Here is a 26,303-nt window from a genome sequence, read left to right as displayed (position 1 = left end):
GCCTCAAGGAGCATCCGTTATCAGGAGCGAATACTGTTCCTCTTGGACCAGCCAACAGATCTGCCATGAAACCCTCCCAAGCTTCACAGTCTGTCCCGAAGCACTACTCGTTTTTGAGTCGTCTGACTGATTGGGAGAAGGATGACCTTGAATCCGCCATCTCTGCAGGCTATGATTATGCACAAATTTTGAACTGTTTCCGTTTTGATCACAAGGATCAGCCGGTGTATTCTCCCTTAGATGATTTCTCGCCAAAGGAATTGCAAGATTTACGCTCCTTAATTGCGCAGAAATTAACGGATATTCAATTGGCCACCATTTTTTGCCGTGATCTCAGCACTACAGCTCCTCAATCAAGTGTTCCTGCTTCGTCGGTGTTTAATAGGGTTTATGCTGCGCTGGCCACCCCAAGCGGGAATCCTAGTGCACCTGTTTTGAATACCTCCTCTGAGGAGCAGTTTTCTCTTCAGCATCAGCCCGTGGCCCGCGTATCGGCCTTTGATCGCCTACAACTTCCGACCCAGCAGCCCGTTGAACTGCCAGCTGAGCGTGTGTCTGCTTTCCAACGGCTCCAGGCTCCAATTGCCCCACCGCCTACTAGTGGCCCAAATTGGCGGCCTCCTGCAGCTGCTCGGGTGGAACAAAATCCTCGCCAATCGACACAGCAAGGCCCAAAGCAGCCCAATCTTGGTCCAGCTTGCCCGAGATGCCTTTCCTTTGGACACCTGCGACGAGACTGTTGGAAAAAAATTAAATGCCATTCCTGTAATAAGGAAGGTCATGTTAAAGTTGACTGCCACTTTTATCCTGATTCGGGTTTAAAAACTCGCTGGGTACGTAAGGAAGCTCAAGCTGTTTATTTTGGCAGTAATAGATTGCAATCTCAAGGAGGTAATGCTGACCGTCCGATCAATGACTCAAGGGTGCAGATGGAAGAGCCTCTTTTGGACCTCACCATGAGTTTATCTCTTTTCCCAAATAAGCGCAGTTCCCCTTTGGCAGCTTCTGCTCCTCTTTCTTCCCAAAAGCAAGACCAAGCCGTTGCCCCTTCATCTCCCAGTAAATCCCCCCCACCAAACCCTGGTGCGCACTGTAGCACCTCGCCGGTACCGCCTCCATTGGTGACCGATTGTGCCGACCTCATGGCCAACTTTGCCGTCGACCCCGCGCCGTTCCTCCCCGGGGACTATCAGGTGCTGCATGTCGATGGCAGACCGCAGCAATGCCGCAACCATCTCGCTGGGGCTATTCGGTTGCGCCACGAGGACCTCGCCATTGCGACCATCCAACCAGATTTCCCAGGTGACCATCCTTTTGCTACTACTAGACACTTCCTCCGTCAGTTTATGGAAGAAGAGACACACTGCACGCTTCAGATTTCGCAGCGATGTCCCCTGGGTTCTGCCTATGTGCGTGTTAGTTCAGTTGCTGATCGAGATTGGCTAGTTGAGCGTAGCCCTCACCTTTATCAAGGTCGACAGATTTCATTTGTCGAACACAACAAGGGGATAAATCATAGAGCTTTCTCATATAATCGTGAATGCTGGCTCATGCTTTTGGCTTACCCGGCAGATTTGTGGTCTGATGAGCATATTAGAGGTGTTGTCCGTGATTTTGGTGTCTTGGTTGATTGGGACAAAGAACTTAGTTCTTATGCTGCGCTTATTGTTAAGGTTCGTGTGGGGGAGCTTCACCACATTCCTCACAGTTGTGTTGTTTCTAATGGTACTGGCATGTTTGCTGAATCTTGGTCTGTGCCTGTGTTCATCCTGAGTCAGAAGCTCCTGGGAGCTGCACCTGCAGATGAAGACATGCCCCCAGCAGATGGTTCCTCCCCCCACCCCCTGCCTGCAGCACCACCACAACAACAACAACAGCATCCTGGTAATCCTTGGGGGCAATGGCAACCGGCTCCTCAACAACAGCAACAGCAGTTCTTCCCACAGCAGCAACAGGAACACCTCTTTCCGCAGCAAGGAGGGTTTGCTGGTCAGCACAATCATGTTGGACAGCCTCTTGATGTTATCTTTGGACAGAATGGTCCTGCTATCAACCTTAACCAGCCACCTCCTCAGCCTATGCCTGATCTGAATGATCTGCCTAATCAACTGAATGAAGGTGAATTCATGGAATTGAATGATCTTCTCAATCCTCTACAGCCCCAGGCTCATCAAGTGCCAGATTTCCCTATGCCAGACCTTGCTGAAATGCTTAATCCAGTGATTGTTAATGGACCAGTTAATGACATAAATCTGGAGCAGGATGAGGATAATCGGAGTGATCTTACACTTACCATCAGTACTGATGCTTCCAATGCTTCAGATGCAGCTCTTGGAGTGGTTAATCAAGGTGTTGTTCAGCAGAACCTTCACATTGGCATGGTTCTTATTCAAGAGCAAGTCCATGACCTTTCACTGCCAGAATTGGGAGGACATATTCAGCCTGTTCAGGATTCCTTTCTTTTTTCTAAGGAAGGTACTTTGGCTTGGGCCTCATTTTTCAAGCCCACCACTTCCTCAGATATATCAGTCACTGTGCCAGCCCAATGGGCTGATTTCTTCACTGCCAAGTTGCTTACTCCAGAGGACTTTGATTGGGCCAAGAAACTGATGCAGTCTCAGGTTTGGCAGATTTTGAGTGATATGGATAATAATTCCTCCTCTAGGGATTTTGTGCTACCTAAGCAGTGCCCTGCATCAAAGGCACCCCTTTGTCTTCTTAGCAAAGCTTGCTTGGACATTACCCAAGGCTTCTCAACTCCACAGACTGTGAAAAGTAAGCCTCTGCTTGCTCCACCTGTGTCTACTTCAGTGGTTAGAGTCAAGAGGAAGGTCTGCTCTGCCCCTCTCTGTGCTTCAGATGTGAGGAGAAGTCCCAGAATTTCAGCTGCTAATAAGGGATATAGGGCTAAAACATGCTTTGACAAGAACTGCCTTGCATGTGCTTCAGTTGCCCCTCCTATCAAGAGGTCAGTGGTCAAAAACCTTTGCACCAAATTCAATATCCAAGTCCAGGAGGAAGAAGAGCAGCCAACAGCAAGTAGCTCCACTTCTAGGCAGACTAGGTCTACCAAGAAGCCACCAATGCCCTCTAAGAAGCAAGTTTCAGATGATGATAAGAAGTCTAAGAAGAAATAGTTGGCTTATGAGGAAGTTGCCCAATTATATGCTGCACTCTGCAGTTCTTTTGGTAGTGTTATGGGGCCTATGGCTGCCTGTTAGGTTTCATTATCTTTTGGACTTCCCTTTTGCTATGGACTGTAATAATTTAGAACTATCTGTGTTAAAGTTGTTATGGTCTTATTGCTCTGGCTTCTGGATGATATGGCTACAGTTTACAACTGTGCTCTTTGTTCGATTCTCTCTTTGCTCCCATGGATAAATTATTTTGGAAAGTTTTGAACTGGAACATTAGGGGCACTAATGACCCAGAGAAATGGCCTCTCATTCTCAATAAAATTAAGGAAAGTGGCTGTCATGTTATTTGTTTCCAAGAAACCAAAAGAGAACATATTGACTTACAAATCTTGAGAAAATTCTGTCCAAGCAACTTTGATTCTTTTGCTTTTTCTCCCTCTGTTGGAAGATCAGGAGGGTTGGTTACCATTTGGGATAGTTCTGTTTTTTCTGGGAGATGTGTGAATCAGAATAGATATTCTGTCTCAGTGGAATTTCAATCAACCAAAACAGATACTTTTTGGACACTCACTAATGTTTATGCTCCCTGTCAAGACAGTGATCAGTTGGTCTTCCTGCAATGGCTTAACAGTTTGGTTATTCCAGATGATGAGAATTGGCTTCTTATGGGAGATTTTAACCTGATAAGATCTCCTCAGGATAGAAACAAAGCAGGTGGCAATATCAATGAAATGTTATTGTTTAATGAAGCTGTCAGTAATCTAGGATTGGTGGATATTCCACTTAAAGGCCGAAAGTTCACATGGAGCAATATGCAGAACTCCCCTCTTCTTCAGAGGTTGGACTGGTTCTTTTCTTCTGTGGCATGGACAACCACTTTTCCCAATACCATGGCTACACCTTTAGCTATGACAACCTCTGATCATGTGCCTTGTGTGATTTCCATCCAAACCTCCATACCAAAATCCAAAGTCTTTAGGTTTGAGAACTGTTGGCTTGATATGCCTGATTTTCTGGCTATGATAGAAAAGTCTTGGACTCAGTCCATCCATTATGCAGATGCTGCTAAGAGGATCACTGCCAAATTCAAAATCCTGAGAAAAGATTTGAAGCAATGGAGAGAATCTATTTCCTCGGTCAATAAGGACATTGATGATTTGAATGCCCGTATCTCTCTCATGGATGCTATAGAAAATTTTAGAGATCTTACCTCTATGGAGAGACAATTCAGAATTTCTATGAAATTTCATCTAGCTGCTCTGTTGAAAAAGCAATTGGCTTACTGGAAGCAAAGAGGGAAAATTAAATGGATTACTCTTGGTGATGAAAATTCCAGATTCTTCCACTCCATGGCAACTACACAAAAGAGGAAGAATCATATTCAGTCTATTACAACTCCTACTAGAGTCACTCTCACAGAACATAAAGATAAGGCTGATGTGCTATTGCAGGCCTATAAAGAAAGATTGGGACAAACAGATAATACTTCTGGTGCTCATAATATCACATGTTTACTGAATAGCTCAAGAAACTTGGAATTCTTGGAAGCACCTTTTTCAGCCAAGGAAATAGATGAGGTTGTTGCTGACTTCCCTCATAATAAGTCACCTGGTCCAGATGGGTTCAATGCTGAATTTCTGCAAAAATGTTGGCCCATTATCAAGAAGGATTTTCATGACTTATGCAATCAATTCCATCAGGGAAACCTATGTTTAGAGAGCATTAACAGTTGCTATATTACACTTGTCCCAAAAAAGATGATGCAAGTACAGTACATGATTATAGGCCTATCTCTCTGCTTAATTGTACCCTTAAACTTATCACAAAGCTGCTTGCTAATAGATTGCAACTGGTGATTATGGATCTCATTCATGAAAATCAATATGGGTTCATTAAAAGCAGGACTATTCAGGACTGTTTGGCATGGTCTTATGAATATATTCATCTCTGCCATAAAAGTAAAAAAGGAAACTGTTCTCCTCAAATTGGATTTTGAGAAGGCCTTTGATAAGCTGGATCACTCCTTTATTCTTGAGGTTCTGGAAAAAAAGGGCTTTGGACAAAAATGGTGTTCTTGGGTTAGGCAGATCTTGGCCTCTACAACTTCTTCAGTGATGTTAAATGGAGTTCCTGGTTCATTGTTCAAATGTAGGAGAGGGGTTAGACAGGGTGATCCCCTCTCTCCCTTGCTCTTTGTCCTTGCAGCTGATACTCTGCAAACCATGGTTAATCATGCTATGAGGGAAAACTATCTTCACAGGCCTCTGGCTCTCCAATGTTCTCCTTCTTTCCCAATAGTACAATATGCAGATGATACCCTGGTTGTAATGCAAGCAGATATTTCTCAGTTGCATTACTTAAAAGTTTTGCTCCAGAGATTTGGAGAGGCTACTGGTCTGCGAGTTAATTATGAAAAATCCAACCTGATCCCCATTAACATCCCTGATGATAGAGTGAGTCTTTTCACTACTGCTCTTAATTGTCAGCTTGGTAACCTCCCTTTTATATACCTGGGATTGCCTCTTAGTCTCTCCAAGCCGCCAAAGGAGTACTTCCTACCACTTATACAGTGTGTACAAAGAAGATTGCCATATTGTGCCATGTATCTTAACTATGGAAGCAAATTAAGGCTGTTAAACTCAGTCCTGTCCTCATTGCCGATTTTTTCTATGAGTACTCTTAAACTGTATCAATGGGTTCTTGATGAATGTGACAAATATAGACGACACTGTCTCTGGAGAAATAAAGATCTCAATAGTAAAACTCCTCCCTTAGCCTCTTGGGATTTAGTTTGTCGTCCCAAAGCACAAGGTGGTCTGGGCGTGCTCAAGTTGTCAGTTCAGAACAACTGCCTTCTATTGAAACATCTCCATAAGTTCTACAATAAAGAAAATATTCCATGGATACATTTAGTATGGGAGTCTTACTATCATCATGCTCTGCTGATACGTCTCCGACGTATCGATAATTTCTTATGTTCCATGCCACATTATTGATGTTATCTACATGTTTTATGCACACTTTATGTCATATTCGTGCATTTTCTGGAACTAACCTATTAACAAGATGCCGAAGTGCCAGTTCCTGTTTTCTGCTGTTTTTGGTTTCAGAAATCCTAGTAACGAAATATTCTCGGAATTGGACGAAATCAACGCCCAGGTTCCTATTTTCACCGGAAGCATCCAAAACACACGAGAAGGACCAGAGGGGGGCACAGGCCCACCAAACCCTAGGCCGGCGCGGCCAGGGGGGGCCCGCGCCACCCTATGGTGTGGGCACCCCTTCGACCCTCTGGCGCCGCCTCTTCGCCTATTTAAAGCCTCCGTCGCGAAAACCCTGATGCGTTCGACAAAACCCACAGAAACCTTCCAGAGCCGCCGCCATCGCGAAGCCAAGATCTGGGGGACAGGAGTCTCTGTTCCGGTACACCGCCGGAACGGGGAAGTGCCCCCGGAAGGCTTCTCCATCGACACCGCTGCCATCTCCACCGCCATCTTCATCACCGCTGCTGCTCCCATGAGGAGGGAGTAGTTCTCCATCGAGGCTCGGGGCTGTACCGGTAGCTATGTGGTTCATCTCTCTCCTATGTACTTCAATACAATAATCTCATGAGCTGCCTTACATGATTGAGATTCATATGATGATGCTTGTAATCTAGATGTCGTTATGCTAGTCAAGTGAATTTTACTTATGTGATCTCCGGAGACTCCTTGTCCCACGTGTGTAAAGGTGACAGTGTGTGCACCGTGTGGGTCTCTTAGGCTATATTTCACAGAATACTTATTCACTGATGAATGGCATAGTGAGGTGCTTATTTATATCTCTTTATGATTGCAATGTATTTTGTATCACAATTTATCTATGTGCTACTCTAGCAATGTTATTAAAGTAGTTTTATTCCTCCTGCACGGTGTAATGGTGACAGTGTGTGCATCCGTGTTAGTACTTGGTTTATGCTATGATCATGATCTCTTGTAGATTGCGAAGTTAACTATTGCTATGACAGTATTGATGTGATCTATTCCTCCTACATATGCATGAAGGTGACAGTGTGCATGCTATGTTAGTACTTGGTTTAGTCGAATTGATCTTTCATGCACTCTAAGGTTACTTAAATATGAACATTGAATTGTGGAGCTTGTTAACTCCAGCATTGAGGGTTCGTGTAATCCTACGCAATGTGTTCATCATCCAACAAGAGTGTAGAGTATGCATTTATCTATTCTGTTATGTGATCAATGTTGAGAGTGTCCACTAGTGAAAGTCTAATCCCTAGGCCTTGTTCCTAAATACTGCTATCGCTGCTTGTTTACTGTTTTACTGCGTTACTACTGCTGCAATACTACCACCATCAACTACACGCCAGCAAGCTATTTTCTGGCACCGTTGCTACTTATTCATACCACCTGTATTTCACTATCTCTTCGCCGAACTAGTGCACCTATTAGGTGTGTTGGGGACACAAGAGACTTCTTGCTTTGTGGTTGCAGGGTTGCATGAGAGGGATATCTTTGACCTCTTCCTCCCTGAGTTCGATAAACCTTGGGTGATCCACTTAAGGGAAAACTTGCTACTGTTCTACAAACCTCTGCTCTTGGAGGCCCAACACTGTCTACAGGAAAAGGAGGGGGAAGTAGACATCAAGCTATTTTCTGGCGCCGTTGCCAGGGACGAATCAAGACACTCCACCAAGCCCGTCAACCGCCATTAAACCTCCCACGTCAACTACGCGCCAGTTGTGGACAGCAAGCTATTTTCTGGCGCCGTTGCCGGGGAGGAAAGGTAAAAGGTACTCACACTCCGGATCTCGGCTACTAAGCTATTTTCGCCGTTGTAAGTACTCGAAGCTATTTCCTTTAGATCCTGCAATTGCATCTTTTTGTTTCTTGTTTACACTAGTTTGGCATAATGGACAAGAATGAGCTTCTTATTCTATTTCCTGATTTAAAACATGGATTGTTTGATGCGAAAATTAAAAAACCTATGGAATCTTATTTGCATGCTGGTAGTAATATTAGTATGAACGCTTTGAACACCATTGTTGATAATGATATAGAAAGTTCTAAGCTTGGGGAAGCTGGTTTTCATGATCTTTTTAGTCCCCCAAGCATTGAGGAGAAAATTTTCTTTGATGATACTTTGCCTCCTATTTATGATGATTATAATGATATTGGTCTTTTAGTGCCGCCTACTATGGAGAGTAATTTCTATGATGATAATGTTATCACCAGATTTTGGACAAATCCAGAGGTGGGCCGTAAGAGAGATGGGCTTAGAGGACTACACGTGGAAGATCTCTGAAGCGGCCTTGCACGGAGAATTTGGGCTAGTTTGCCCGTGTATCTTTAATTGTAGTAGGTTATATCTTAGATCAAGATTTAGAGTTTGTATCGCACACGGTGGGATATTCCCACGTTAGAAAGTCCGCTGGACTATAAATATGTATCTAGGGTTTATGGAATAAACAACAACACAACGTTCACCCCAAAACAAACCAATCTCGGCGCATCGCCAACTCCTTCGACTCGAGGGTTTCAATCAGGTAAGCGACATGCTGCCTAGATCGCATCTTGCGATCTAGGCAGCACAAGCTCCACGTTGTTCATGCGTTGCGCGTACTGAAGCGTCTTTGATGGCGCGCAACGTAGTTATCATTAGATGTGTTAGGGTTAGCATAGTTCTTCGTATAACATGCTTACGTAGTGCAACCCTTGCATGTCTAGCCGCCCTCACGCCTATCTCAGGTGTGGGGGCGGCACCCTGCTTGTTCATCATCTAGTAGATCTGATCCGTTACGATTGCTCCTTGTTATGCAAGGATTAGTTTAATATCTGCAATAGTTAGGCCTTACAAAGGGGGGGAGGATCCAGTGGCATGTAGGGTAGCGTTCGCAAGTCCTAAACAGGATGTTCCGCGGATCAACATCATTGTTGGTTCTTTGGCCTTGTTTAGGATCGGCTTATGAGCACCGTGCGTGGCCGCGAGGCCCAACCTGGAGTAGGATGATCCGATTATGCGGTGAAAACCCTAAATCGTCGTAGATCTCATTAGCTTTATTTTGATCAAGCAGGATCACCAAGTATTCGTGCACCCCGTACGAATCATGGGTGGATCGGCTCTTTGAGCCGATTCACAGGATAACCTGAGAGCCGATCGAGGCTCGTATTTAATGTTTACGTGTATGCCATGCAGGAACTAAGCGAGGCATCCCCATCACCTTCCTGACCAGGTATAGGTCAGGTGGCACGCCCTTGCACTTCGCATCGCCGCGTGTGACCAGAAGAGCATTGCGGGCCGTCGCTCGGAGGGGTCTCAGCCAGCCGCAGCTCTAGGCTCTTCCCGGCTCTACCGTGTTGACAGGCCGCTGCCCGCCGGTGGGTTTTGGCGATCAACAGATAATACTATGCCTCCTACACTTGATGAGAATAATAATGATAGCTACTTTGTTGAATTTGCTCCTACTACAATTAATAAGAATAACTATGCTTATGTTGGGAGTAGTAATAATTTTATGCATGAGACTCATGATAAGAATGCTTTATGTGATAGTTATATTGTTGAGTTTGCTCATGACACTACTGAAAGTTATTATGAGAGAGGAAAATATGGTTGTAGAAATTTTCATGTTACTAAAACACCTCTCTATGTGCTGAAATTTTTGAAGCTATACTTGTTTTATCTTCCTATGCTTGTTACTTTGCTTTTCATGAACTTGTTTATTTACAAGATTCCTATGCATAGGAAGCATGTTAGACTTAAATGTGTTTTGAATTTGCCTCTGGATGCTCTCTTTCGCTTCAACTACTATTTCTTATGAGTGCATCATTAAAACTGCTGAGCCCATCTTAATGGCTATAAAGAAAGAACTTCTTGGGAGATAACCCATGTGTTATTTTGCTACAGTACATTGTTTTATATTGAAGTTGTTTACTACTGTAGCAACCTCTCCTTAACTTAGTTTTGTGTTTTGTTGTGCCAAGTAAAGTCTTTGATAGTAAAGTCAATACTAGATTTGGATTACTGCGCAGAAACAGATTTCTTGCTGTCACGAATCTGGGCCTAATTCTCTGTAGGTAACTCAGAAAATTATGCCAATTTACGTGAGTGATCCTCAGATATGTACGCAACTTTCATTCAATTTGAGCATTTTCATCTGAGCAAGTCTGGTGCCATTTTAAAATTCGTCAATACGAACTGTTCTGTTTTGACAGATTCTGCCTTTTATTTCGCATTGCCTCTTTTGCTATGTTGGATGAATTTCTTTGTTCCATTACCTTCCAGTAGCTTTGGGCAATGTCCAGAAGTGTTAAGAATGATTGTGTCACCTCTGAACATGTGAGTTTTTGATTATGCACTAACCCTCTAATGAGTTTGTTTCGAGTTTGGTGTGGAGGAAGTTTTCAAGGGTCAAGAGAGGAGGATGATATACTATGATCAAGAAGAGTGAAAAGTCTAAGCTTGGGGATGCCCCGGTGGTTCATCCCTGCATATTTCAAGAAGACTCAAGCATCTAAGCTTGGGGATGCCCAAGGCATCCCCTTCTTCATCGACAACATTATCAGGTTCCTCCCCTGAAACTATATTTTTATTCCATCACATCTTATGTGCTTTGCTTGGAGCGTCGGTTTGTTTTTGTTTTTTGTTTTGTTTGAATAAAATGGATCCTAGCATTCACTTTATGGGAGAGACACACGCTCCGCTGTAGCATATGGACAAGTATGTCCTTAGTTTCTACTCATAGTATTCATGGCGAAGTTTCTCCTTCGTTAAATTGTTATATGGTTGGAATTGGAAAATGATACATGTAGTAATTGCTATTAATGTCTTGGGTAATGTGATACTTGGCAATTGTTGTGCTCATGTTTAAGCTCTTGCATCATATACTTTGCACCCATTAATGAAGAAATACATAGAACATGCTAAAATTTGGTTTGCATATTTGGTCTCTCTAAGGTCTAGATAATTTCTAGTATTGAGTTTGAACAACAAGGAAGACGGTGTAGAGTCTTATAATGTTTTCAATATGTCTTTTATGTGAGTTTTGCTGCACCGGTTCATCCTTGTGTTTGTTTCAAATAAGCCTTGCTAGCCTAAACCTTGTATCTAGAGGGAATACTTCTCATGCATCCAAAATACTTGAGCCAACCACTATGCCATTTGTGTCCACCATACCTACCTACTACATGGTATTTTCCGCCATTCCAAAGTAAATTGCTTGAGTGCTACCTTTAAAATTCCATCATTCACCTTTTCAATATATAGCTCATGGGACAAATAGCTTAAAAACTATTGTGGTATTGAATATGTAATTATGCACTTTATCTCTTATTAAGTTGCTTGTTGTGCGATAACCATGTTCACTGGGGACGCCATCAACTACTCTTTGTTGAATTTCATGTGAGTTGCTATGCATGTTCGTCTTGTCTGAAGTAAGAGAGATCTACCACCTTATGGTTAAGCATGCATATTGTTAGAGAAGAACATTGGGCCGCTAACTAAAGCCATGATCCATGGTGGAAGTTTCAGTTTTGGACAAATATCCTCAATCTCATATGAGAAAATTATTAATTGTTGTTACATGCTTATGCATAAAAGAGGAGTCCATTATCTGTTGTCTATGTTGTCCCGGTATGGATGTCTAAGTTGAGAATAATCAATAGCGAGAAATCCAATGCGAGCTTTCTCCTTAGACCTTTGTACAAAGCGGCATAGAGGTACCCCTTTGTGACACTTGGTTAAAACATGTGCATTGCGATGATCCGGTAGTCCAAGCTAATTAGGACAAGGTGCGGGCACTATTAGTACACTATGCATGAGGCTTGCAACTTGTAAGATATAATTTACATGATACATATGCTTTATTACTACCGTTGACAAAATTGTTTCATGTTTTCAAAATCAAAGCTCTAGCACAAATATAGCAATCGATGCTTTTCCTCTATGAAGGACCATTCTTTTACTTTCAATGTTGAGTCAGTTCACCTATTTCTCTCCACCTCAAGAAGCAAACACTTGTGTGAACTGTGCATTGATTCCTACATATTTGCTTATTGCACTTATTATATTACTCTATGTTGACAATATCCATGAGATGTACATGTTACAAGTTGAAAGCAACCGCTGAAACTTAATCTTCCTTTGTGTTGCTTCAATGCCTTTACTTTAAATTATTGCTTTATGAGTTAACTCTTATGCAAGACTTATTGATGCTTGTCTTGAAGTGCTATTCATGAAAAGTCTTTGCTTTATGATTCACTTGTTTACTCATGTCATATACATTGTTTTGATCGCTGCATTCACTACATATGCTTTACAAATAGTATGATCAAGGTTATGATGGCATGTCACTCCAGAAATTATCTGTGTTATCGTTTTACCTGCTCGGGACGAGCAGAACTAACCTTGGGGATGCTGATACGTCTCTGACGTATCGATAATTTCTTATGTTCCATGCCACATTATTGATGTTATCTACATGTTTTATGCACACTTTATGTCATATTCGTGCATTTTCTGGAACTAACCTATTAACAAGATGCCGAAGTGCCAGTTCCTGTTTTCTGTTGTTTTTGGTTTCAGAAATCCTAGTAACGAAATATTCTCAGAATTGGACGAAATCAACGCCCAGGTTCCTATTTTCACCGGAAGCATCCAGAACACACGAGAAGGATCAGAGGGGGGGGGGCACAGGCCCACCAAACCCTAGGCCGGCGCGGCCAGGGGGGCCCGCGCCACCCTATGGTGTGGGCACCCCTTCGACCCTCTGGCGCCGCCTCTTCGCCTATTTAAAGCCTCCGTCACGAAAACCCTGATGCGTTCGACAAAACAAACAGAAACCTTCCAGAGCCGCCGCCATCGCGAAGCCAAGATCTGGGGGACAGGAGTCTCTGTTCCGGCACGCCGCCGGAACGGGGAAGTGCCCCCGGAAGGCTTCTCCATCGACACCGCTGCCATCTCCACCGCCATCTTCATCACCGCTGCTGCTCCCATGAGGAGGGAGTAGTTCTCCATCGAGGCTCGGGGCTGTACCGGTAGCTATGTGGTTCATCTCTCTCCTATGTACTTCAATACAATAATCTCATGAGCTGCCTTACATGATTGAGATTCATATGATGATGCTTGTAATCTAGATGTCGTTATGCTAGTCAAGTGAATTTTACTTATGTGATCTCCGGAGACTCCTTGTCCCACGTGTGTAAAGGTGACAGTGTGTGCACCGCGTGGGTCTCTTAGGCTATATTTCACAGAATACTTATTCACTGATGAATGGCATAGTGAGGTGCTTATTTATATCTCTTTATGATTGCAATGTGTTTTGTATCACAATTTATCTATGTGCTACTCTAGCAATGTTATTAAAGTAGTTTTATTCCTCCTTCACGGTGTAATGGTGACAGTGTGTGCATCCGTGTTAGTACTTGGTTTATGCTATGATCATGATCTCTTGTAGATTGCGAAGTTAACTATTGCTATGACAGTATTGATGTGATCTATTCCTCCTACATATGCATGAAGGTGACAGTGTGCATGCTATGTTAGTACTTGGTTTAGTCGAATTGATCTTTCATGCACTCTAAGGTTACTTAAATATGAACATTGAATTGTGGAGCTTGTTAACTCTGGCATTGAGGGTTCGTGTAATCCTACGCAATGTGTTCATCATCCAACAAGAGTGTAGAGTATGCATTTATCTATTCTGTTATGTGATCAATGTTGAGAGTGTCCACTAGTGAAAGTCTAATCCCTAGGCCTTGTTCCTAAATACTGCTATCGCTGCTTGTTTACTGTTTTACTGCGTTACTACTGCTGCAATACTACCACCATCAACTACACGCCAGCAAGCTATTTTCTGGCACCGTTGCTACTTATTCATACCACCTGTATTTCACTATCTCTTCGCCGAACTAGTGCACCTATTAGGTGTGTTGGGGACACAAGAGACTTCTTGCTTTGTGGTTGCAGGGTTGCATGAGAGGGATATCTTTGACCTCTTCCTCCCTGAGTTCGATAAACCTTCGGTGATCCACTTAAGGGAAAACTTGCTGCTGTTCTACAAACCTCTGCTCTTGGAGGTCCAACACTGTCTACAGGAAAAGGAGGGGGAAGTAGACATCATCTGCCACCACTCAGACAAAGAGAGATTTCCTTCTGGTGGAGGGACTGTCTGAAAAACCTGGATGTTTACAAGGCCAAATCATCTTGTACATTGCATAGTGGAGAAACTGTTCTCTTCTGGACAGATTTATGGAGTGATACAGTGCTTTCTACAAAGTGGCCCTATCTCTTCACTTTTGCCAAGGACACCACAATTTCAGTCAAGAAGGTGCTACTTACTGAGGAGATTTCATCTCTGTTCCATTTACCCTTGACTATTTAGGCTATGGATGAATATCAACAGCTTTTAGGCCTCATACAAGATACACAAGTCTCATTGGAGAAAGATAAGTGGACAGTAACTTCGGCTGCTCCAGGCTACAAAGTTTCATCCATGTATAAGGATCTGATGAACCAAGGACCTGTGTTACCTATCTTTTCTTGGCTTTGGAAAAGTTGCTGCCAAGAGAAGCACAAAGTATTTTTTTGGCTTCTATCTCACAATCGTCTGAATACTAGGGCTATGTTGCAGCGCAAGAGCTTCTTCCTGCCTGACTACACTTGTGTGATGTGTGGTGGAACTGATTTAGAAACAAGGGATCACTTGTTCTTCACCTGCCCCTTTGCAGTTCATTGCTGGCAATACTTATGTCCTGGGTGGGTGCTACCCCTTTCTAATGGGCATCTGGTACTTCAAGAGGTGGTCCAGAGCCTAAAATTACAGATAAAACAGCCATTCTTCATGGAAATTATTATGCTGATTTCTTGGTCTATCTGGACGATTAGAAATGAATCTATATTCAAAGGACTTACTCCTAACCTCTACCGTTGCAAATTCAGATTCAAGGAGGAATTGGCACTTCTGGTCCATAAAGCTAAGAGGAAGTCTTATTCTGGCCTTAAGGCCTGGGTAACGAATTTTCTGTGAATACTCTGTATCATAGCATAGTGTAGTTTAGTCATTTTGCTTCTTTAGTGCTATTCTCTAGCACTTTGTATTCATTCTTTATACCCAAAATCAATAAAAATATAAGCAGTGAGGAAACTCACTGTACAGCTTCAAAAAAAAATGTTGGAACTGAAATTTCTTGTTCTTGGAGCCGACCATGTCTTTGTACCTTAGTTGAGCATACTTGGGCTGCACGACAACAATATCAACAACAAGCAATGTGATGTTTGCACATCATCAACACATAGTATGGATAGCAACAAGCAATGAAAAACTTACATAGTCCTCCGGCACGCATCCACTAGGAGGGTTGTCGGCAACTTGGTCCATGGCAGCACTCCAACGAGAACAAGCTGGTTTCATGACGTTCCACCGACCTTCAAGGGAGCGGTAGGATTTGTCGGCCATACTCTTGGTGCGAGGCTTCAGCTGGTGGTAGAGATCCTCGATGCGCTGCCAATAGCGCTTGCCGCCTTGGTCCACTCCGGTGCACGCATCCATCCCCACCCTACTCCAAGCACGGACCAAGGTCGTGTCTTCAATCTCGGTGTAGTTCGAGGTGCGTGGCTTCGGCGTCGCAGAAGAACCGGCAGCCGGATCAACCTCAACCACCTCCTCGTCATCGTCCGCTTCATCACCCTCACCCTCCTCCTCCTAATCATCAATCCCTTTGACATTGTCCTCCCCATCGAACGCATCGACGCCGGCGTCCAAGTCCACCACGGAATCGTTGAGCATGTCAATGTACGATGTTGTGGACTCAACATCGAACACCTTGTCTACGTCCATGGAGGGTGGCGGCGGCGCGGGTGTCACCGCGGACGGAACGGAGGGAGGAGGGGCCATGGCCTTGGATGGCGGTGGAGGCGCGAAGCCGATGCGGCTGACTGCCTTTGTCTTCACCTTGGACTACGGGGCACCCCTCGGCCCGGCCGCCTTCGTCTTCATCCTGCCCACTTCTTGGCAGCCGGTGGAGCTACGGCCGGTGGAGCTGCGGCCGCCGTAGGGGCTTCGAAGAACTGCTTCGGGAACCTCTTCCTCTTCGACGGGATGGTCGCAGAGATCATGGCCGACACGTCGCCGGTGTTTGGCGGACCTCCGACGGGGACATCAACAACCGCGCCCGAAGGTGGTGCACCGCCGGCGTTCGGCGGGCCTTGCGGGGGATCCATGGCAGCGAGATCCGGCTGCGTCGTTGCCGGGAAGGGCGGGGCGGAGGAGATCGGGCGGCGGCGGCGGTTGGGTTTCGCTGAAAACCTTCGCGCGCAGTGGAGGGGGAATACTGGTTTGGCCCTTTATTCCCCTTCTCACCTTGCACAAGTAGGGGACGAAGAGCCGTCCCGTAGCCAAAACTGGGAAAATTCGATACCGGGGACTGATTTACGGGATCTGCTAGATGGCCGGGTAGAGCCCTATCCGTATTTCGGTGTTATTTTACAGGTTTAGCTCTTTTAAGAGATCTGTTAGAGCAGGTCTAACAGACCCCGTAAAAGGGGCAAACCCGTATAATAACCGCCGATTTGAGGGTTTCGGCTCTACCCGGCCGTCTAGCACGCCCCGTAAAAACGGCCCCCGCATCATTTTTTGCTGTTTTCGAGTACGGGGCGGGTCGTCGCCCCCTACTTGTGCGGGGTGGGAGCGGGGATAGTGGGCGAAACCAGTATCCCAATTCCGAAAGCGCGCGCGGACATTTCAGTTCCCCCCACCCATTTTCCCCCGCGCGCCGCCGCAGCCACCCGCGCGCCGCCGCCGGAATCCGTCAGATCCGCGCCCCTCTGCCGTCCGCCGAGCCGCGCCGAATCAAGGCTGACGCCCGCCGCACCTCCGCCGCACCCCCGCCGAAGTTCCGCGTCCCTCCGCGCGCGCCGCCGTCCTCCCGCCGTGGTCTTCTCCGCCGTTTGTCGCCGGTGAGTATTCCGCCGCGTTCTTCTTCGTTGCCGCCGGTAAATTGGTCGGATTTGGGGCTGATGTATGGTACACCGTGGTAGATGGCTTCGGAGGATGTGCACATGGCGGATTTGGACGCGACGTCGACCGATTGGTCGTCGTCGGATTCTGACGATTCGGACATCGACGAGTTGCTCAACGACGACGAGACGGAGATGATGCTGCTCCTGTTCGGCTTGAAGCAAACGGAGGACCGCATGAAGCTGCTGGATCAGCGGAAACGTAACTCATCACCAGCTCACCCAAGATTTGATTGATCACCATTGGCAGTTGCATGGCCAATAATTTATTACATTCATTTCTCATTGTTGTATGTGTGAAACATTCATTTCCTATTGTTGTATGTGTGAAACATTTGTTATTTGTTTAATTCTTCCATTAGAACATTTGTTGACATTTCCGAAAAACATTATTGTAATAATTATGACGATTATTGTGTGATGTAAAACATTTATTTTATGTGAATGGTGTGTTGGTTCTAACATGCAATTTGTCAAAAAACCCTGTTTTCAGGGGTTGAAAACCCGGACGAGCTAGCAGACCCCGTATCCCCATCCCGTAAAACAGAATACTGTTTTACGGGATGGGGATACGGGGTCTGCTAGCTCGTCCGAGTTTTCGGCTGGCGAAAAGTGAATACAGGGCCCTCTAATCGTGTTTTAAGGGGCGAAAAAATACGGACCTGTTAGATATGCTCTTAGATATGTTGTAAGAGTTGGTGAGTGAACCACGGGGCCAAACCAGCCGAAAGAGGCATCAACCAACAAGTGCTCGCCGCCATGGTGTAAATAGGGCCTTGGAAGCCTATGCTTCAAGCGGCGAACAAAAAAACAACTTGAATTGGCGCACCGAGAATTCCCCAAACAACGTGGCGCCTCCAAGGAGGCAAAGACGCAGCTGCCACCGCATATGGGGTTCCACCCGATGCTCGAGCAGGGAAGCCACCAACTTAGATGTGAGGAAAGGTGTTACATATAATTATTATCTGATCACTTCCATCAAATCGGTCATATAGTTGAATTAATTTCACACTCCGATATCATATTGATCCGATCAGCTTCGACGGCTCGATCATGGTGTACGTCAGTACGTTGTGCGGATGCGGCTGCAGAAGTGCAGCATTGCCACTGGAGAGTACAACAACTACGCACATGGGTGATCGAACGGTACTGCTGCTACTACTAGCAACTTTGTTCAATTCTGTCTGACCCCAGAGGATAGAAACTAGACCCTACGAGGCTGACTGCGACGAGCGAAGGGAGCTTCGAACAGTAGTCTTTCCAGCTATGTGCACGCACGCCACCCTCTTAGGGCATCTCCAACCGGGCGACCCATCCCGCGCCCGCGCGTCCGGATGGGTCGAAACGGACAAAAACCCGGCCCAACGCGGGGACGCACCGCAAAAGCGGACGGCCGCGGTGTCCGGAACGACGCAAACCCGGCCCAAATCTGGGCTAGGTTTGCGTGGCCGCGGATGGCACGCGCCGTCCGCTCGCGTCCGCGCGCTGGTCGCCTCGTCTCCCTTGGGCCCACCCGTTCGGTGACCTGTGGAGTCTAATAAATGGGGACCGGAGGGGATCTGGCCCTCCACTCCGCCCCCACTCCACTCCCCGAGCAAAACCGCCGCCATGGCCCCGAAGCGACGGTTCGCTCCCGAGCCAATGACGACGAGGCCAGCAGCTGGCGTCGGCCGCCGGCGCCGCGGGCCGGAGGAACCGCGGCGGCCTCCACATCGGAGAGGCCGCCCGCGGCGGTGCGGCATTGCCGCAACCGCCGCCTCTCCTCATCGAGCCCAAGCCGGAGTCCCTCGGAGGAGGACCCGGACCTCCGCGCCGCCCTGATCATCTCGGCGGCGGAGGAGGAGGCGAAATGGCCGCACCTCCATGCGGCCATTCGCACCTCGGAGATGGAGGAGGCGGCCGGCAGAGGTCGAGGAGGCGGAGGGCGGGAGCTCTACGCCCAGGCCCACCAGGCGCGACGGGAGGAGGAGGAGGCGGCGCGGCGGGAGGAGGCCGTGCGCCGCGCCGACGAGCAGCGCCGCCAGAGGACAGGTACCGCCGGCCGAGGAGGCGGCGCCAGAGGCCGTGCGCCGCCGCCGGGCAGAGAGGCGACGAGCGCCTCCGGGAGGAGGCGGCGCGGGTGGCTCCCGGACCCCACTCGCCGTGGGAGGAGGCCCGTGGTCTCCGTGGCCGCAGCCCCCGGCGCGGTCGAGCCACAACAGCGCTCGCCGCCTCGGGGACATCGTCCACGACGACGACGCCGCCGACGACGCCCACGTGGGCTAGGCGGCGCACCGGCGGCCACCGCGCCGCCGACCAAACCCTAATAGAGGGTTTTTAAATTAGTTTAAATTTAAAAGCCCATATAGGGGCTTCTTTTGTTAGTTTTATTTGCCCAAAATAGGGCTATGTACTAAATTTGCCCAAAATAGGGCATATGTTTAATCAAATATCGTTTAAATTTGCCACTTTCATTTTGTTTTCGTGTTTCTCCAATTTGCGATGCGTCCGCGCGTTGGGCGCAGCGCGCGACCCAAACGGACACGCGGACGCGGGGCGCTGTCCGCGTGTCCGGGCGGCGACCCAAACGGCCCAAAACGGACGGTCCAGCGCGTCCGTTTGGGTCGCGCGGTTGGAGATGCCCTTAGCCACCATTTCCACGCTGGCAGTGTGCTACAAGGCATTGACGTGTAACTTTTTTCTTCGAAAAGTACACCAATCAATCTACAATTCTCGACAGTGGAGCCGGCCAAAACGTATGATGTGTTGGAAAAAATCTTGGCGCGTACCCATGTATACTTTCTCTTTATTAAAATACTACCTCCGTCTTAGTTTACATGTAACCCAAAAATTTACTTTAACCATTATTTTGATCAATAAAATATGAAATATATGTTAAAAATTATATTATTATAAACCTTTTTTCAATGTGAATCGAATGGTATAAATTTTGTAGATGTTAGAGTATTAGACAATTTTCGAGTGAGTTTAATTACTGAAAACAACATTACATATACACTAGCATACTTAACCACACACATCAGACTATGCACATGCATCAGATCTGAACATGGAACAAGTAGCAGTGCAAGGTAGGAGAAGAAAAGAACGTACATCGCGACCGGGAAGGTCGCACCAGCACCGCCACCATGGGAATCGTTGATGTCGCCCATGGTGTAGTCGGAATCGTCGAGAAAGCAGTTGAACCTGCGAAGAGGAACGTGAACAGCAGCGAGCAGTCGCACCAAGACGCTCCCCAAAAACCTTATCTCCCGCCTCCCGGTGCAGGATCTCGATGGACGGGGTTTCGGAGGCCTGCTCTCCCGGACGGCTGTGCACGCAGTCGCCGGGATGAGGAAGACTAGAGAATAACACATCAAAAGGAACTTCTTCATGAGACATGCATACTAGAGAGTTCTGGGTGTTGTGTGTTTCCAGATCTGTTCTGTCCTGGGAGGAGAGCCGACCCGATCGCGTAGCCACGTGTAGGAAGCCAGGGACACGCGGCGAGCATGCACATGCAGGTCGTATCCAACTCAGTTGGTACACCAAGCAAAAATTTAGGCTTACTTGAGTGTGTCTCGAATTCGAACTCGAGTCACGCGACGTGGCGAAGCGGGCGGAGGAGGAGAAGTGCGTGAGGCCTCTTTCTATTCTCACTCACTTGGAAGCGCTAGAAGAGCAGCTCTTATATACCACTTCAACTCCCTCCCAACTAGCAATGTGGGACTAAACTTTGTCTCTGAAGGTTGTTCCCAAGCTGCCAACGTGATAGGCCTTGAGATTTCAGAAATTGTAGGCTATATGTGCTACCTTACTGAATTGCAGCCTATCTACATCCAACAGTAGATATATAATTTACATTTTATTGACTAAATTAATGATCAAATTTGGTCTTAAACTACATACGCATTTGTTAAACTGAGACGGACGGAGTAGTCAGAGTTGGTGGTAGACATAACAGGGCAAATGTTTTCGTCACGGTGTTAACAGCTTGAGATCAACTGCGCTCTCACACTCACAACCGCCAGCAGAAATCACTGCAGGACGATGGAAACGGGCGGTAAGTATAGATCGAGGATGGCGACTGAATGGGTTGGTTCCGAGCTTGTTTCCTTGCTTGCGGTTAAGAAGAAGACAAACTTAAAGCACGAGGCCCGTGATGGTGTACCGTGGTGGCTACATGTAGACCAGGAGCAAAGTTGTTTCGATTGGTCGATGCGGACAGTTGGCCCTCGACCCCTCGATGCAATGTAATCTGGCTTTAATCGGTTGCACTTACCGGTATTTTCTTCCCTCTAGATTCTCTTTCTATGCTTTGCATGGCTATTTTTTAAAACACTTTTTTTCTTTAATTCCAGTAATATTTTGTGTTTTCGAATTTTTTAAAAAGTATTGCAGCATCAGTTTAGAAAATCTTGAAAGGGCTTGGTCGGGCTTTAAAAAACACTGAAAGGTGGGATTTCTAGTCGCCGTCTTAGAATGGGTCGGTTTGGTCGGGTCAACCTAAACTAGACCCATGCCCATCACCCTTATCGGGCACACCTGTGACTCACGACCCTACCCATGGGTAAGGAATGAGACCCATGCCCAAACCCATCGGGTAACCCGTCCCTATCGGGCAACCCATCTGGTACAAAAAAAATGGAGAGTTTGACGCAACCAAATATTTAGAACACATCGGCACATTGTTGGGCTGCCAGGACGAAGAGTGGTGTGTTCCCGTTCATGGCTTTGTGACTGCAAGTAGTACTAATATGCACATGTTTGGTGTCTGGATACAAGAGCTTTGTGTGTAAACGATGTATATTGTCTACATGTATAATGTATGTGTATCATAGCCCACGTACCATACAAAATAATTCAATTGTTTTAATTAGTTGATAAGGGGTGGCCCAATCTTCTCAGTAAGCAACAGGTAGTGATGATGATCACGGGGTGATTGCAGCGGAGATAACTTGGATGAAGTGGATGATAACTTGTATAACACAACGAGATCTCTCGATTGGTCCCTGTCGCCAATGCAACAGCTCTCAACCCTGCAAGATATTCGCAACTCCACACACTTGCGCACGTACCCGCCGACCACGAAGCGGTAAGTTGCAACCATCTAATTCCCAATGGAACAGCAGATCACACAAGACTTTATCAGGATCTACACAATATCAAGCAATATGGTGTATGGAATTCAATAGTTTTGCAGAGCAAACAACTAAGAACTAGGGTTTATCTTAAACATGGTCTAAAGCAGCTAGGGGGCGTCCTGGGCACTTATATAGGCGTCCGGGACGATCTCTGGTCGAAAAAGTACGAAAATAACCGACCCAGAATAGATTTGGTCGAGACAGACTCGGACGGCCGGTCTGGGGGCCGGTCGACCGGGCCTGGGACCGGGCTAGCCGGTTCAAACCGGGCCAGGGACCGGGTTCCAACCGGGCGCGGGAATTGTCGCGCAGTAACGCTCCCGGTTGGCATCAGCGTGGCGCCCGTTTGACGCTGGGGTGGATCCGGCCTGTCGCCCGGTCGGACCAGGCCAGGGACCGGGCTCGCCGGCGTGGCGGCCGGTCTGACCGGGTGCTAGGCCGGCCTGGACGTCTTCTTCTCCTCTCGCGCATGCCTCCCGCTCCTCCCTCGCGCGTCCATGAGATATCTTCATGTCCAGCTCCTTGTCCAGCTCCACGTCCATCTTCACGTCCAGCTGTTCCTCACCTCCTCGTGCGATGCTTGTCTCCTCTTCATACCTAATGATACATAAGTAATAGGACTTAGGTAGTATAAAGTTCTGATCAATCAAAGTATCGTTTAGGAACAAGTTCACCTGTTGTTTAAGTAGCTTCGCACGAGATCTTGTAATAGGTCCAATCCTAACTTCATTGGACTTGAGCTTCACAGCAGGTTCATCTTTATTTGGTAATGATGGAGGTGGTAGTGTGGTAGGGATGTCCTCATCATCTCCGCCCTTCAAAAGGCGTCGACCCCGACGCTCCAAGGTCTTCTCCGTCATATGGTGTCAAATCAGCAACATTGAAAGAATTACTGACACCAAACTCATCAACTGGAAGATCTATCGAGTATGCATTATCATTGATCTTGGCAAGCACTTTGTAAGGACCAGCACCACGAGGCTTCAACTTAGACTTCCGCAGCTTCGGGAACCTATCTTTGCAAAATATACCCATACCATATCACCAGGCTTGAACAACATCTCCTTACGCTTCTTGTTCATCCTTGCAACATTGCTCTTGCCTTTTTTCTCTATCAACTCTTTAGTTTTCATATGGATCTTTCGCACAAAATCTGCTCTCTTGGATGCCTCCATATTAACTCTCTCATGTATGGGTAAAGGCAACAAGTCAAGTGGAGTAATGGGTTTGAAACCATACACCACCTCAAAAGGACACAGCTCCGTGGTAGAATGTACCGCCCTGTTGTAAACAAACTCCACATGCGGAAAACACTCTTCCCACTCCTTCAGATTCTTCTTGATCATGGATCTCAACAGTTGTGACAATGTTCTATTCACCACTTCAGTTTGACCATCAGTTTGGGGATGACAAGTAGTACTGAATAGTAGCTTCGTCCCCAGCTTTCTGCACAGCGTCTTTCAGAAGTAGCTCATAAACTTCACGTCACGATCAGAAACAATAGTCTTCGGGACTCCATGTAGACGTACAATCTCCCTGAAAAACATGTTAGCAATATGCGATGCATCGTCGCTTTTGTGGCAGGCAATAAAGTGTGACATTTTAGAAAATCTGTCCACTACCACAAATATAGAATCATGGTCTCTCTTAGTACGCGGCAAACCCAAAACAAAATCCATACTTATATCCTCCCATGGTGTAGTAGGTGCCGGTAAAGGAGTATACAAACCGTGAGGCTTCAGCTTGGACTTGGACTTGTTGCAAGTAATGCATCGCTTCACATACCTGTCCACATCCCGCCTCATCTTTGGCCAATAAAAGTGGTCAGCTAGCATGAGTAGCGTCTTCTCACGCCCAAAGTGACCCATCAATCCTCCAACATGTGATTCCTGCAATAAGAGCAAACGCACAGACGATTCTGGAACACATAGTTTGTTAGCTCGAAACAAGAACCCATCATGTATGTGATATTTTTCCCATGCTTTACCAAGAGCACATAAGCAATATGGTTCAGCAAATGATGATCAGTGGCATACAAATCACATAGTACTTCTAATCCAGGAATTTTAACATCAAGTTGAGTTAATAGCATATTCTTCCTAGATAGAGCATCAGCAACAATATTATCTTTTCCCTTCTTATGCTTAATAATGTATGGAAAAGACTCAATGAACTCAACCCACTTGGCAAGACGCTTATGCAAAGTACACTGAACTTTCAGGTATTTTAAAGCTTCATGATCAGAATGTATGATAAATTCTTTTGGCCACAAGTAATGCTGCCAAACCTCAAGAACTCTAATTAAAGCATACAATTCTTTATCATATATAGGATAGTTCAACTTTGCACCAGCCAGTTTCTCAGAAAAATATGCAATGGGACGACCCTCTTGCATCAACACACCATCAATTCCAATACCACTAGCATCACATTCAATCTCAAATTGCTTATTGAAATCAGGAAGTGCAAGCAACGGTGCAGAAGTTAACAATCTCTTAAGTTCATCAAAAGCATGATCTTGGGCTGCGCCCCACTCAAATATTACACCCTTTTTAGTTAAGTCATTCAAAGGTGCAGCAATAGTACTAAAGTTGGGCACAAATCTTCTATAAAACCCAGCTAGACCATGAAAACTTCTAACTTGACTCACATTCATGGGAGTAGGCCAATTTTGAATAGCTTCAATTTTAGACACATCTACTTCTACTCCATGCTGAGAGACAACATAACCCAGAAATATGACCCTATCTTTGCTAAATGTGCACTTCTCAAGATTACCATAGAGTTTATTATCACGCAACACTTGCAAAACATGTCGAATATGTATAGTATGATCAGATTCATTGCGGCTGTAGATTAATATATCATCAAAGTACACAACCACAAACTTGCCAATAAATTCACGCAAAACATGGTTCATCAGTCTCATGAAAGTGCTAGGTGCATTAGTCAAACCAAAAGGGATTACGAACCACTCATATAAACCAAATTTTATTTTAAAGGCTGTTTTCCATTCATCCCCTTCTTTTCATCCTAATTTGATGATAACCACTACGCAAATCAATTTTAGAGAACACAGCAGCACCACTCAATTCATCTAGCATATCCTCTAAACGGAGGGTGACGATATCGAATAGTGATATTGTTTATAGCTCTACAATCTACGCACATACGCCATGTACCATCTTTCTTAGGAACTAAAATAACAGGAACAACACAAGGACTAAGGCTTATGCGGATATAACCTTTGTTGAGTAGCGCTTGTACTTGCTTCTGTATCTCCTTCGTCTCTTCGGGGTTCGTTCTATATGGTGCCCGATTGGGTAGCGAAGCTCCGGGAATCAAGTCGATTTGATGCTCAATACCTCGCAATGGTGGTAGTCCTGCGGGTACCTCATCCGGAAACACGTCACCAAATTCCTGCAAAACATTAGAAACACCAAGAGGAAGAGGGGTCATGTCGTTAGAAACCAAAAGCGTACCCATGTACAAGAGCACAAGAGGCATGGTTGTAGGATCCTCACTAAATTCTCTCATGTCTTCTTTGGTGGCAAATGAGACTAAGGAATTCACTCTCTCACTTTTCGTTATATCACTCACAACATTACAATTCTCTCGCCTATCTAAAGAAGCATCCTCCAAGTTAACTTCAACTTTCTGACGAGACTCATTGACAATTTGCTGTGGTGTCATAGGCTGTAAATTGATTTTCTTGCCCTTGAACTCCAAGTGATATGTATTGGCACGGCCATTATGTTGCACAGAACGATCATATAGCCAAGGCCGACCCAATAGTAGGTGACACACCATCATAGGAACCACATCAAAGTCAATGCAATCCTTATACGGTCCAATAGCAAATTCAACACGCACCATGTGGTTTACCTTCATCTCACCATTGTCGCTCAACCACTGAATATAGTATGGATGCGGGTGCGGTAGATACTTCAACTTCAGCTTGGTACACAACTCTTTGCTTGCTAAATTGCGGCAACTCCCGCCATCAATAATGACCTTGCAAGGCTTGTCAGGA

Source organism: Lolium perenne, chromosome 4, assembly GCF_019359855.2.
Source record: "Lolium perenne isolate Kyuss_39 chromosome 4, Kyuss_2.0, whole genome shotgun sequence".
NCBI classification, from domain to species: Eukaryota; Viridiplantae; Streptophyta; class Magnoliopsida; order Poales; family Poaceae; genus Lolium; species Lolium perenne.
This window is presented reverse-complemented; position numbering follows the sequence as displayed.